This window comes from Pristiophorus japonicus, chromosome 15, assembly GCF_044704955.1.
Source record: "Pristiophorus japonicus isolate sPriJap1 chromosome 15, sPriJap1.hap1, whole genome shotgun sequence".
In the NCBI taxonomy this organism is placed as follows: Eukaryota; Metazoa; Chordata; class Chondrichthyes; family Pristiophoridae; genus Pristiophorus; species Pristiophorus japonicus.
In genome coordinates this window covers 41,119,862-41,132,263 of record NC_091991.1, presented here as the reverse complement: position 1 = coordinate 41,132,263, position 12,402 = coordinate 41,119,862, and positions in this window count along the sequence as shown.

The window sequence follows — 12,402 nt, the reverse complement described above, 5'->3', positions numbered from 1 at the left end:
GCTTTAGTAGGTAAGTTTGGGCATCTGGGCCCTGCATCAGGGGTCGCAGCGCTAAGGGAGGCGCTGTACACCTCACGTGGTGCAAGGATGGGAAACCCCCGAGCTGAAAAGCCAGGCCATGAGCTCTCCGAGAGAGGACTGGGGGGACGGGGACGTGGGGGGGGCGGCGGGGGGAAACCTAAAAGAAACCACAAAAACATTCCTAAAACATTGTCCACGCCACCGTCACACAAACCGCACAAAAAATTAAAACAAAAAACATTTGCTCTTATTTTTGTAGTACAGGTGCAGCGTCGAAAATCCGGAGTTCCAGAATCCGGACTGATCCGGAATCTGGACTCTGGACTGATCGGTGACAGGGTTGTCTGGAATCCGTAAAATGTTCCAGAATCTGGACCCGCCGACCTCGGGGCCTTGCCAGTGCCCCTACCTCGCCGCCGCTCACCTCGTCCTGCTCGCCGCTGCTGCCCTTACCTCAGGACCTCGCCGCCGGCCCGCCCGAACAGCTCCTCGGCGGGGCCCGCCCGAACAGCTCCTCGGCGGGGCCCGCCCGAACAGCTCCTCCTCGGCAGGGCCCGCCCGAACAGCTCCTCGGCGGGGCCCGCCCGAACAGCTCCTCAGCGGGGCCCGCCCGAACAGCTCCTCGGCAGGGCCCGCCCGAACAGCTCCTACTGGGCGGGGCCTGCCCGAATAGCTCCTCCTGGGCGGGGCCCGCCCGAACAGCTCCTCCTGGGCGGGGCCCGCCCGAACAGCTCCTTGGCAGGGCCCGCCCGAACAGATCCTCAGCGGGGCCCGCCCGAACAGATCCTACTGGGCGGGGCCTGCCCGAATAGCTCCTCCTGGGCGGGGCTCGCCCGAACAGCTCCTCCTGGGCGGGGCCCGCCCGAACAGCTCCTCGCCCCCCACCGCCAACCTTTCTCACATTCCAAAATCCGGAAATACCCGAATCTGGGCTCGGGTGTTTACAGATTCGTGACGTCCGAAAGTGCAGAAAAGCCCGGAATCCGAAACGGCTTTGGTCCCGAGGGTTCCGGATTCTCAACGCTGCACCTGTACTTTACCTTCCTCTCCTCCGCCGGCATGGCTGGACCACTCTGATTTCCCAGGCGGGTCATTGCGGGCGCATTTCTGGGCGAACGGGTCAGGCAGGAGTTCAAACTCGCAACGGTGTCGCAACCAGGGGCGTTGCACACCTGGCGCAGCTTTTCCTGGCGGTGCTGCTCAGCACCACTGCAAACCCCAACCGGAGGATCGTGGCGGGTTGCTGGATACCTCACCACCGTCTTTGCTCCAGGGCAAAACCCAAACGCAAAGGACCGGAAAATCCAGCCCAACAAATTCTTTAGGGGCTTGACGTGGCAGATGCTGGGAGAATTTTTCCTCTGGCTGGGCAGTCACAATCTCAGAATAAAGGGTCAGCCATTTAAACTGAGATGAGAAAAAATTTCTTCACTCAAAGGGTTGTGAATCTTTGTAATTCTCTACCCCAGAGGGCTGTGGATGCTCAATCGTTGTGTATATTCAAGACGGAGATTAATAGATTTTTGGATACTAAGGGAATCAAGAGATATGGGGATAGGGCGAGCATTTGGAATTGAGGTAGAAGATCAGCCATGACCTTATTGAATAGTGGAATAGGCCCAAAGGGCCAAATGGTTTTTGCCTGCTCCTATTCCTTATGTTCTTATGTTACGTTCTTATGTTTAATCTCCAGTATCAGTATCATTGCCATCAACTTCAGTAAGTTTGACTTCTACCATAGCGAGCCAGTCAAAGATAAAATAATGTTCGTACTGAGAAAAAGGTTGGAATTCCTCTTTTAGAGCCTAGAATTTCTATTCAAGCACAAGGCTGAAGGACTAAGTAGGACAGCCAGTTCACACACAGTTCTTTTTCTGTAATTTCATGTCGGAGCGCAGCAACCAACTGACAGGGGAGGTCAGTTTGGGGTGGATTATAAGGTAAATCTCAGAGCTGAAAAGACAGGGTGTTAACCCATTGGGCCCGAAATTGGTTGATACCGATGGTCCGCCCATTTCTTAGCAGTATGCCGGCGATATGCCCTGCGCCCAAAGAGTACAACAGGATATGGGACAAGATCGAGCAGGCTATGTCCTCTAAAAGCACGATGGTACGTACGGAGGAAAGGTGCCGTAAAAGGTGGTGAGGGTAGCAAGAGTAAGTAATGGTTTTATTTATGTACCCCCCTGTGCCATGTACCATGTAAACATAGATTCAGTTTCACAAGGATGATGTTATTTATTTTAAGGTTACAACGATATATTCGTGCTTTTCAGGCAATGACAAGAAGATCAACGCAGTGATTTTAATGTATGCGTGTGTGTGTGTGTGTGTGTGTGTATTATGTGTGTGTGTGTATGTGTGTGTGCGCAATGTTAAATGGATTGAAGATTTATACTTTGATTTCCTTTAATTTCTGCAGAAGAAGACATCTGCAATAGCGGCTGATCAGTGTCACATGGGGGGGAGGGGGGAGCGAACCCACAACCCACAACCCAGGAGCCGCTTACTGACATTGAGATCCATGCCCTGTCACTGGTTGGGGATAGCAACCATGCCACCACCGACATTGGAGCTAACCCACTCACACAAAAAGATGGTAAGTTGAATAAAATGCAGTCTGTGTTGCGGTCCTCTCATGTCATGTAATGTAACTGTAATGTTGGCCTGATGTAATGTAAGTTTATTTCACTGTAATGTTGGCCCATGTGATGTACTGGAATGTTGGGGGCATGTAACGCAATTCATATATGTATACTGTCTGCGATATGTAATGCAGTATTGCAGCAGTGGTGGACATTTAAGTAAGTGCGATAAGTCACAGTACTATGTACTCATGTACCCTCACCCCTCCCCTGCTGCCAAGCTTTTTTAAATGTTGTTTTGTACTTCAAAACTTGGATGATTCAGGCAACAGTGATGCCGATGACAGACCCACTGCCTCCACCTCTGGCATCACCCAGCCCTCTCCTGACGAGGAAGACAAAGAGGAAGAGGAACAGGAACAGCCGCTGATCCAGCAACCAGTGGAGGTGGATCCGGGGTTGGAGACGGAGGAGGATACGTCAGCTCCATGTGGGACAGCTGGAACATCCTCCACCACCACGGAGTCTGTATTCATGAGATTCCCCCATGGCTCCTCTGATTCTGCGGGACCAAGCGGTGCGCAGCAAGGCACCCCCAGTATTGCAGCGCCTTTGCCGCAGCGACGGAGGTTGGTGCAGGAAAGGTCAGTTGTTGTAAGCATGTACCAGGACATGGTGCGCCTGTCTCAGGCCAGTGTCGACATAGGTCGGGAGCTGCTCAAGGCCATGGCTGCTTAATAGCCACTAACATCGCGGCTCTATCAGAGCGGCAATCAGAGGAAAGGTTGCGTATGATCGCCACAATGGAGCGAACCGCCGATGCCGTCGAAGCCATGTGGCATGGCGTAGAACCCTCCCGTGCCATAGTAGTCAGGTCGCCAGCACCTGAGGGTGGGGAGCTGACATCATCTCCCAGCCCTGAAACCATGCCTCCCACATCGCGAGCTTCTCCTGAGGCCCCAGTTATTGCGCCTGCAATGTCTGACCCCCAATGACAGCAATGGCACTTGCGGTGCGGTGCTGGATGCCAGCTTGTTATAAACACAGGCATTGGGAAAGTGAAGGGCGGGAGTAAGAAAGGGGGGAATAGTCCCAAGGGTAGTGTACCTCGTGGCCGTGGAAGGGGCAGAAGACGTGGACGGGGAAAGTAAAGGGTTTGTAATTGAAGTAAAGATTATTAAAGTTGTAAAATGTTTGTTAAAGTTGCTATTAAACTTTTGTAAGTTTTGTTAAAATTTTTATTAAAGTTGTTACAGTTGTTTTACAGTTATAAGTTTTACAAAGTTTTGAAATTGTTGTATATTTTTTACATTTTTAGATAAACGTTTGAATTGAATTTAAGCACTCTTGTACAGTGTCAAACTTTTGGGGTAACAGTCATGAGGGTTCCAAAACACAGCTCTCCACATTCAAGCAAAGTGTTCATTTATGAGCTGCTAACGTAACAATTTTGCAGTGGCATACGCTCCGCGTGCCCTCCGCTGTGGTGGTAGGGGGGCTGGTGTCATGGGTTAATCTGCTAGCTCCTCGTCATCCTCCTGCCCCTTATTGTCCTCTTCTTCCTCCTCCGTCTCCTGCACTCTCTCCTCAGGTGGTCCCGCAGTCCCCTGTGGCAATTCCTGTCCCTCCATGATTGCTAAATTATGCAACATGCAGCACACCACTGTGAACTTAGCAACTTGCTCAGGGTAGTATTGCATCCTGCCTCCCGAGTGGTCCAAGCATCGAAAGCACTGCTTCAGCACTCCAATTGTCTTTTCAATTATGTTACTATATGGCTTTTATTGTATCGTTGCTCAGTTCTGTGTGAGGGTTCCACAGGGAGTCAAGAGCCAGGTGGCGAGGCCGTACCCTTTGTTCCCCAGCATCCCGCATTTACCTTGTGGCTCAGACTTGAACAGGTCAGACACAGTGCTCTCCCACAAGATGTGCGCATCATGGATGCTCCCTGGAAAGTTGGCATTCACTACCATTATGCGCTGTGTATGGTCGCATACCAGCTGCACGTTGAGGGATTGAAATCCCTTACAGTTTTAGTACACCTCCGCCTCCTGTAATGGTGCTCGCAGGGCAATATGGATACAGTCAACAGCACCCTGCACCTTGGGGAAGCCGGCAATGCGTGCAAATCCCAACGCCTTGTCACTCTGTGCCTCCCTGGTCATTGGGAAATTTATAAATTCCATCCGGCGTGCATACAGTGCTTTGGTTACCTGTCGAATGCAGCGATGAGTAGCGTACTGAGAAATAAAGCATATGTCCCGAGCTGATGCCTGAAAAGAGCCACATGCATAAAAGGAAAGTGCTGCAGTCATCTTCATCTCGACAGTGAGTGCAGTAATGTTGGTGATATTGGGCTGCAGATCTGCCTTAATGAGCTGCCAAATCTCAGTGATGACCTCTTTTCGGAAGCGCAGCCTTCGGACACACTGTCCTTCGGTCAGGTCCAAGTATGAACACTTCTCCCTAAAGATCCTTTGCAGGTAAAGCCTCCTCCTCCTCATCATCATTCTGCAACCTCTTCCATTACTATGCTGAATAAACTTCCTCCATTAGACAGGTTGTCAGCAATACAGACTGAGATAATACAGGCACCATTCTTTTTAAATCGCCACAATATTTTTCGATTAAAAAAAAATATAAATAACATGCCTTTCTATCTTAATAATTTACTCAGTAATATTAAATATAGCTTTTCCAATCAAAATCGCACTCTAAAATTAATGTTCTCCTCAGAGATACAGAGCTGCTGCTTTAGCTGACAGCTCCGTGCACTCCGCCCATTCCTGCCCATTTAACATCGCGTAAAACCACCTTTTCCAGGATGGTGTGCAGCTCTGGTGGTATGTCGGCGGTGTGCGATAAAAATCATATATTTTGGGTGGTATGCGAGTGGTCCTGCACGGCGTATGGTGTGCATACCACTCGGCAGTATGTCAATGATGAATATTCCGCCGAGCGGTATGTCAGCGGTATGTAGGTGTTTTTTGACCAAAATTGCCCTTTTGGGTGGTACGCCGGTGGTACGCGGGCGGTATCGGCAGTATGTCGACCAATTTTGGGCCCATTGTCATCATGATATCATTATTTTAATGGAAAGAGGAATAACAAGGCTATAACTCCATAAAAGGACAGGTACTTTCAATTTTCATTCAAAAGATTTACATTTGCAATTTATACAAAACTATCATGTGCCCTTGAAATATTTCTTGTTCTTGCTTAATACAAATTATTTTTTTAATTGGCTTAATTGCCCATTTAATTAACGAATCATCACAGGTGTGCAAAATGCTACAGTAAACCCGTGAACTTAATCCTTTGTATACGAACAGTGATACATCGGGTTTATAATCCTGCTCAATAGTTAATGATGCAGACTTTCAATCACTTTTTTTGTTACAGCCAAGTTTTAAAACTATTGCTCAATTTAGGTTTAGCCCTGCTATTGTTTCACCAATTATACAGATAAAATCATGATTAATGTTCATAACAAAGAGACCATATGAAGAATAAATTTGCGTTCCTGCTCATATATGGATTAGTACCACTGTTTTTAATGGTTATTTCTCCTTGACAAAACACTAGGTGACTTTTAAGGGTGATGAAGATCAGGCACCAGCTGCTGACAAGGCTTCCAGCAGTTAATTGTGTTGTATGGCATTTTTACATGTTGCCTTATTCCAAGTGCAGTATTTTGCTATCAACATCAAGCAGCCAATACAGATGATGATCAGTGAGTGGATTTATCCCAGGAACCTGTCACCAAGAATCATTGTCACTGACAGAGAGGCCAATATCTCAATGCTGTGAGGGATGGTAGTTCTAGCCACATGACCTGTTCTGCACACTCTGTGAACCTTATGATGTGTAACTCCCCGAACAAATATAAATCTGTTTCTAACTTTGTGGCCCTTTCTGGAAGTGTCTGTTTGGACTTTCATTGTCATTGCAAAAACTTGCTCAGATCTAACAACAACAACGTATTGGGATGTAATGATGAGGGAATGCTCCACTTTTCATATGTTGGAGAAATTGTCAGATTGTACTTCACATCCTTAGAGGTTTCATTGGAAAACACTTATGGAAGTCTACAGTTTACTTTTTTTTAGAGAAAGAGGTAGTGTTGTTAAATTATTGGTGGTGGAACCATTGCTTCAATGCCCCAAAATATTATTTCCCCACAATTTGAGACCAAAGCTTAAATTTTACTCATGAGCTTCTTCGAATCATTCAGGAATTTCCATTGTCAGACTGGAAAGTTCACTTGTTATTTTGGTGAAACAAAAATACACAAACAAATGGGTAATTGGAAACTGAGGCTATTTATGTTGATGTGGAAGCACAGAACCTTGGGCTTAAAATTCCAATTTTTTGGTGCAAATGTGATGTAGTTCTTCTGTAGGGTGTAGAATTTGGGGTACAAAAACATATATGCCAGAGTTATACTTGTTCTTAAATACATGCAAAATGCTAGTAGCATTGGATGCTGGGAGAAGATGCTCCTGTCCACTGCCCACCAACTGGTGCATATAGTAGCAGGATAATAAGAGCAAACGCTGCTGTCTCAGAAATCCTGCCACTCAAAAACGAATTGCACCTGGCTTAAGTTAAGCCTGTAGAAGGTTATCTGCATGACTTATCAAACCAGGAAGTGGTTGAGTTCACAGGCTTTGAATGTCCACAAACTATGTTTGAAACATTAGCTTTGACTGATGTGCAGCTGAGAACGGATCCTACAAATTCATCAGCAGGCTGTATTGTGCTGCAAGTACATGGGCAGTCTAGTCCTGTAATTTGACATGTTACTCGTGCAAGTATCTGAGGGAGTTGACTGCAAAGGTCACATGAGCTGTCACCAGGGAAAAGATGGCAATGTGAAGACATTTTCTAGGCACACCATTTGTACTGGCTCCTGGAGCTATGTGGCCATTGATCAGCAAGTAGGGCAGATTTGATGGTATCAGGTAGACCTTGCAGATTCTGAGAGGTGGCACTTCAATGGCTCTTGGAAGCCACTTTCCATCATTGTCTCGAAACAATCCTGCAAGATCTGAAGGCCAGTTGTATAAGTATACACTGGCTGGTCTAGATGCTTCTCTGTGGGAGGGATAGATTCAAATATTCTGCTGCCATCACCTGCTCTAGGCAATGCTGCAATATGTGGGAGCAGGTTCGGGTGATGCATAAACTCTGGCATAGGCCAGTTGGGCTGACTGGCCTGTTTCTGCTTTGTAAATTCTATGGCAAATCATTCACGGATATTGGCACTGAAAATGGCATTGGCAGCCAAACTGCATACAGCAAGGTCCCATAAACAACAATAGTGTGGCATCAAGGAGCCCTAGTAAAACTGAAGTCAATGGGAATCAGGGGGCAAACTCTCCACTGGCTGGAGTCATACCTAGCACAAAGGAAGATGGTTGTGGTCATTGGAGGCCAATCATCTCAGCCCAAGAATATCGCAGCAGGAGTTTCTCAGGGCAGTGTCCTAGGCCCAAGTTGCTTCATTAATGACCTTCCTTCCATCATAAGGTCAGAAGTGGGTATGTTCGCTGATGACTGCACAGTGTTCAGTTTCATTTGTAACTCCTCAGATAATGGAGCAGTCCATGCCTACATACAACAAGACCTGGACATCAGTCAGGCTTGGGCTGATAAGTGGCAAGTAACATTCGCACCACACAAGTGCCAGGCAATGATTATCTCCAACAAGCGAGAGTCTAACCACCACCCCTTAACATTCAATGGCATTACCAGCGCCAAATCCCCTACCATCAACATCCTGGGGGTCACCATTGACCAGAAACTTAATTGGACCAGCCACATAAGTACTGTGACAACAAGAGCAGGTCAGAGGCTAGGTATTCTGCGGCAAGTGTCTCACCTCCTGACTCCCCAAAGCCTTTCCACCATCTACAAGGCACCAGTCAGGACTGTGATGGAATACTGTGATGAGTATAGCTCCAACAACACTCAAGAAACTCAACACCATCCAGGACAAAGCAGTCCGCTTGATTGGCAACCCATCCATCACCTTAAACATTCAATCCCTCCACCACGGGCATACAAGATGCACTGCAGCAACTCGCTAAGGCTTCTTCAGCAGCACCTCCAAAACCCACGACCTCTACCACGTAGAAGTACAAGGGCAGCAAGTTCATGAGAACACCACCATGTTCCCCTCCAAGTCAAATCCTGACTTAGAAGCATATCACCGTTCCTTCATTTTCACTGGGTCAAAATCCTGGAACTCTCTCTCTAACAGGACTGTGAGAGTACCATCACCACTCGGACTGCAGCGGTTCAAGAAGGTGGCTCAACACCATCTTTTCAAGGGCAATTAGGGATGGGCAATATATGCTGGCCTTGCCAGCGATTCCCACATCCCATGAACGAATAAATAAATAAAAAATGACCAGATAATCTGTGTTAGTGATGTTGGTTGAGGTAAATTCATTTATTAACCTCATGGTGCCAGTAGCGACAGAGATGAAAGTGGGATCTGACAGTTGGGATTGTAAGCTCCTCACAAGAAATACCCAGGGCCTGCAGACTCAAATCTCTGAGAAACTTTAAAAGGAAGGATGCTGGATGAGCATCACATGAGCAAACTCTGAACAAATATTTTGTATCAATCTTTACGGTGGAGGACACTAACAATATTCCAACAGTGGATAGCGAAGGGGCTATAGGGGGGGCGGCGGGGGGGAGGAACTTAACACAATCACAATCACTAAGGAGATGGTACTCAGTAAGATAATGGGACTAAAGGCAGATAAATCCCCTGGACCTGATGGCTTGCATCCTAGGGTCTTAAGAGAAGTAGCGGCAGGGATTGTGGATGCATTGATTATAATTTACCAAAATTCCCTGGATTGTGGGGAGGTTCCAGCTGATTGGAAAACTGCAAATGTAACACCCCTATTTACAAAAGGAGGCAGACAAAAAGCAGGAAACTATAGACCAGATAGCCTAACATCTGTGGTTGGGAAAATGTTGGAGTCCATTATTAAAAAAGCAGTAGCAGGACATTTGGAAAAGCAAAATTCAGTCAGGCATGGATTTATGAAGGGGAAGTCATGTTTGACAAATTTGCTGGAATTCTTTGAGGATGTAACGAACAGAGTGGGTAAAGGGGAACCAGTGCATGTGGCGTATTTAGACTTCCAGAAGGCATTTGACAAGGCGCCGCATAAAAGGTTACTGTACAAGATAAAAGTTCACGGGGTTGGGGGTAATATATTAGCATGGATAAAGGATTGGCTAAGTAACTGAAAACAGAGAGTTGGGATAAATGGTTCATTCTCTGGTTGACAACCAGTAACTAGTGGGGTGCTGCAGGGATCAGTGTTGGGACCCCCAACTATTGACAATCTATATTAACGACTTGGAAGAAGGGACTGAGTGTAACGTAGCCAAGTTTGCTGACGATACAAAGATGGGAGGAAAAGAAATGTGTGAGGAGGACACAAAAAATCTGCAAAAGGACATAGACAGGCTAAGTGAGTGGGCAAAAATTGGCAGATGGAGTATAATGTTGGAAAGTGTGAGGTCATGCACTTTGGCAGAAAAAAATCAAAGAGCAAGTTATTATTTAAATGGAGAAAGATTGCAATGCGCCGCAGAGCAGCGGGACCTGGGGGTACTTGTGCAAGAAATGCAAAAGGATAGTATGCAGGTACAGCAAGTGATCAGGAAGGCCAATGGTATCTTGGCCTTTATTGCAAAGGGGATGGAGTATAAAAGCAGGGAAGTCTTTCCACAACTATATAAGGTATTGGTGAGGCCACATCTGGAATACTGTGTGCAGTTTTGGTTTCCATATTTAAGAAAGGATATACTTGCTATGGAGGCAGTTCAGAGAAGTTTCACTCGGTTGATTCCGGGGATGACGGGGTTGACTTATGAGGAAAGGTTGAGTAGGTTGGGCCTCTACTCATTGGAATTCAGAAGAATGAGAGGTGATCTTATCGAAACGTATAAGATCATGAGGAAGCTTGACAAGGTGGATGCAGAGAGGATGTTTCCACTGATGGGGCAGACTAGAACTAGAGGGCATGATCTTAGAATAAGGGGCCACCCATTTAAAACAGAGATGAGGAGAAATTTGTGGAATTCGCTGCCTCAGAGAACTGTGGAAGCTGGGACATTGAATAAATTTAAGACAGAAATAGACAGTTTCTTAAATGATAAGGGGATAAGGGGTTATGGGGAGCGGACGGGGAAGTGGAGCTGAGTCCATGATCAGATCAGCCATGATCTTATTGAATGGCGGAACAGGTTCAAGGTGCCGTATGGCCTACTCCTGCTCCTATTTCTTATGTTCTTATGTTTTATTCACATGGAGTCACTGAGAACCCTAGACAGATGGTAGGACTAACAATGCTCTATGCCTTGCTCCCTTTTTAAACAATGTTAGCAGTCCTCCAGTCCTCTGGCACTACACCTGTAGCCAGAGAGGATTGGAAAATGAATGTAAGAGCCTCTGCTCTTTCCTTTTTTGCTTCCCTTATCAACCTGGGATATATTTCATCTGGGCCTGGTGATTTATCCACTTTCAAAGATGCTAAACCCATTAATACTTCCTCTCTCACTATGTTTATTTAATTTAATATTTCACACTCCTCCTCCCTGATTGCAATATCTGCATTGCCTTCTCTTTTGTGAAAACAGGCGCAAAGTATTCATTAAGAACCATATCCACATCTTCTGCCTCCACACACAGATTATCTTTATCGTCTCTAATGGACCCTACTCTTTCTTTAGTTATCCTCTTGCTCTTAATGTATTTATAAAACATCTTTGGGTTTTCCTTGATTTTATTTGCCAAAATGCTTTCATGCTCTTTCTTTGCTTTCCTAATTTCCCTGCACTTTCTATACTCCTCTCGAGTTTCTGCAATGTTGAACCCTCAGTATCTGTCATAAGCCTCCCTTTTTTTTATCCTACCCTATATGTTCCTTGACATCCAAGGGGCTCTAGATTTGTTAGTCCCACCCTTTTTCTTTAAGGGAACATACTTGCTCTGAACCCTCACAACCTCCTCCTTGAATACTTCCCAGTACTCTGACACTGATTTACCTTCAACTAGCTGTTTCCAGTCCATTTTCGCTAAATCACATCTCAGCTTAGTAAAATTGGCTTTTCCTCAATTGAGAACTTTTACTCCTGGTCTATCTTTGTCCTTTTCCATAAATGCCCTACATCTAACTGACCTTCTTTTCCAGAGAACTAAAACAGAGACACAGACAGTCAGTATGGTTTTTAAAATTGGCCAATCTCAGAGGGAGAATGCAGGTTTTTGGAAGTTATTTTGTTTAAGTCAAGCAGGATGATCCACTGTGGGTAGTATAGCATATTCATTATTTTCTATTAAGCGAAGACAGGTTGTACTGATTGAACAAAATCATTCTGTTGTTCTGCTGTTCACATGCTGTGACATAAAGTAGCTCAATAATTTGTATCTGGTTTTGTTTTACCAAGTTTTTCATTTGAAGAGATTGAAGAAACATACTTGTGAAATGCATGAATATTCAGTTCAAATCACAAAGGGATATTATTGTCACAGCTCTGACTTCTGCTATCATATGGTTAGATATACTCGCCTAGATAGCTTACAGGAGGGACTAGCACTAAGGCAAGATCTTAAACTTGTGACATCAACTAACATGACTATGACCATCAGCGACTGGACTAGTCATGTGCTTCAGATCAAGGGCAAACTTTTCAGGCAATGAGGAAGGAAAGACAGATTACGATGAATCTGAAAGGGGACTAAATACACCAAGGTATGAGG